We start from the raw sequence: 3,038 nt of genomic DNA, 5'->3' as shown, positions 1-3,038 counted from the left end.
ATCCCGGGCGTCCCAATCAACACATGTCGCCCAGGCTTAATGTAGGTCCAACGGGGAATGCTGAGCAATTCGGTTAAATCATTCCTGACGAACGCCACACTCGATCCACCTCACAGTTCACGTAGCAGTCACGAAAAAATTCCACCCCCTTCCGATTCCACTAGTACGGCCATCTCTTGTCCGAGGTGAGCTCCATCAGCCTGAGACGCGGTGCGGCATTGAAAGAGATGCCGAGTCTCCCGCGGTAAAGAAACTTGAAAAAAGGATGCCTTTACATCCAGGCAGGAAGCGGCCTCAGCCATCACAGGCGGCAAATAATGGGAAATATGTAAAAGAGGAACATTAGCCTCGTAAGGGTCGTCGCTGTTCTTGTCGCGTGGCCACGCGATCCATCGTCGTCGTAAACCGGTGGTTTTCTCCTCCACAACTGAGAAAGGTATTATCCATCCGCCTGTTACTGTGGAAGAAGCGTCCTCGATTATTCCTGCTTTTCGTAACAATCGCGCGTCAGCGGTTGGAATCCTCCGTGAGCCTTCGCGCGCTTTACTGGAGGAAGACGGAGGGAAAGGGGACCGCCCGACGAGTCCCCAAACTTGCATGAGTCTCTCCAAGGTGGCCGGGCTCAACCGGCTCTTGATCCACTCCAGGTTCAACACGGGCACGTTGACTTGCTGTAGCGAGATGGCGTGTTCATCTTGTGGAGTGGCCAGACGCGTCCTTGTCGCGCGTCTTGTAATTGTAGCGGCATGATTGTGGTAAAAATCATGGAAAAAACGCTCCTCCGCTCTCAGCCAGAGTTCTTGCCCTTCCGCAGTTTTCCCTTCACATCAATGCGATCAGCGACGACACCTGGGTCAGCATTGTGGTGTATCTCCCCAAATATCAAACAGTATTCTGGGGAAGGTCGAACGGGTCGAAGTGCCTCGCCAACTGCGAGATCACGTGTGGATTCAAATTGTATGTCTCCACGATTTGAGCAGCGTGCCTCAACGCACCGCGTTTTATGGAATGCGCCGTGGCATCCCAAGGAGCCAAAGCTCGTTCGACTTTGGCAGTCGTCAGATTCGTGAGCCTTTCGTTTTCTTGAAGTGTCCTGCATAGCTTTATAGTGTCGAAGGCGTCCTGCTCTCGTATCCTCACGAACCGCGAGGCACGGTGGGAATCCGCCCTCGCCGTCTTCGGCGCCACGGACCAGTCCAAAATTAAGGCCCCGTCACGCTCCAGTGTGAAATTGTTGGCTGTCAAGGCCGCAATCTCAAACAAACGACTCGCCGTTATCCATGCGAGTCGTGAGACAACACGTTCCTTCCAATCGGTCCGGCTGCGGATTACTTGATTCATCTCTTCCTTTCTTAAGGGGTGGGCCTGCCTCGCCTCTTATCACGCCGCAAGTTTTTGTAGCCCCAGAATCACCATGTCCAGCGGGGTTCGATCCATCTGCAACATGGACCGCAGCATCCTGGCGTGCTGCCGTCGGGTCGATGGCGCCACATCTAATATTGCCTCCAAAAAGACCGCACAGCTCTCCTCGTTCGTCGGCTGTTCGTGCGTGCGGCAAAAGGTTGTGAATTGCCCCGCTAGGGACATTCTCTGCTCCCACGTTGACGGCGCCCACATCTCTCGAGCCACCTCCTTCGCTTTCCTCATATAACTGGCTCAAAGCAGAACTGTCGGCCATTCGTCGTACTACAGTCGAGCGTCGTTTGAGGATAAGCTCCATCGCCATTCTCGACGATTGCGTCGGGCAATTCGAAGTATCGGATGGAGCATCGGCGGTGCGGTGCGAAGTCTTCTGTGGGAATTGGTGGTGGGTGGTGAAATGGGTGTGACTGCCGTCGTCCGCCTTCATAAGCGGCGAGCAGCCCCTTTGCCGTTTTTTGACGTTTGTTTGTAGTTCGGGAAACCCCTTTTGGGACGCACTTTGCAAGTAGACGCCTCGTGTCCATAAATAAGGCACAGTTGGCATCGCAACGATCGTTGTTGTTGCGATCGGGTCCCCCGTCGATCCATGAAAGGCTGAGCCAGCCTCGCGAAGGTGTCATCCTCATGAAAAGCCTTGCGAAGGCGGGCAGGCAGCTTTTTGGATCGGGATGCTGGGGTCGGATTTAATCACAATCTGCATCCGGAAGGCCCGCGGTATAATCCTGCCCAAGTCCATAAACTGCTTGTTGGGTTCCCGATGTAACCGCGACGCGCATCCACGAAACCAGAAATGTCAAAGGCAATTTGAGTGTGAGCGTCCCCACGGTGCCAGTAATCGCATGCGCTCCGGATTTCGAATAGAATTCCAAGGATGCCTCCATTCCAAATTCGCGGGACCCAAGTGGTGACGTCAAATTCAAGGAAATCCAGATCCACTTCATTTGAAACGGAAACTTCTTCTGAATCCGGAGATCGGGAGGGCGAATTCTCGGAGTGAGGGAAATGTGGTCGCTCCAAATTGGCCAATGACGTATGAGTGTTGACCCGCCGTCGCTCTCCCGTGAAAATGGGTTGGGAAATTGTGGGTGCAGCCGCGCCCCCGGCTATCAAACGCTCGTGGTGGGACAGTGTCGTTGCGCCATCCTCGGACCCGTGCACGGGTGCATCTGGCGGCCCTCTCCTGGAAGAGGGAACTCCTCGCTGTCCGGGCGCATCGGCACCCCAAGCTGCAAGCCGCGCTTCCAAGGAACCGATACGTGCCTTTCGTTCCTGGGGTTGTGCCTGGAGTTGGGGAAGGGGTTGTCTCCAATTGGCTTTCGCGCCCTGCAAGCGCCGATTCTCGTTGCGCAAGAAGACCGTCCGCCACCGCAGTGTTGGACGCACGTGCCGAAAAGATGCACCGACCCCACTTTCAGGGGACGTTGACAAATTCCTCGTCACGATGGCCTTCTCGCGTGTACGTTGCAACCACCCGCAGAGGCGCTGTTGCTCCAACTGCTTTTGGAGATGCCGCACTTCTTCCCGCAGCGAGGCGACGGTCCAACGCTGCGTTTCGCGGTCCAAATCCCACATCCTCTGCAGCTGCAGGAGTTCCTGCTGGCAGAGCTCCAATCTTT

General features: G+C 55.4%; 2 pseudogenes, besides 2 other annotated features; both read right to left on the bottom strand.

Moving 5' to 3' along the window:
- Tc00.1047053509727.20 lies at positions 1-184 on the bottom strand (annotated as a pseudogene; the record flags this gene model as incomplete).
- Positions 1-3,038: a sequence feature (areas not merged during assembly with more than two copies in the genome that could not be assigned to a particular haplotype).
- Positions 186-2,847: a mobile genetic element.
- On the bottom strand, positions 2,848-3,038 carry Tc00.1047053509727.10 (annotated as a pseudogene; the record flags this gene model as incomplete).

The sequence above is a fragment of the Trypanosoma cruzi genome, genomic scaffold (genome assembly GCF_000209065.1).
Source record: "Trypanosoma cruzi strain CL Brener 1047053516433 genomic scaffold, whole genome shotgun sequence".
NCBI classification, from domain to species: domain Eukaryota; phylum Euglenozoa; class Kinetoplastea; order Trypanosomatida; family Trypanosomatidae; genus Trypanosoma; species Trypanosoma cruzi.
The sequence above is the reverse complement of the archived record's forward strand: the minus strand, read 5'-3'. Positions and strand labels throughout refer to the sequence as shown.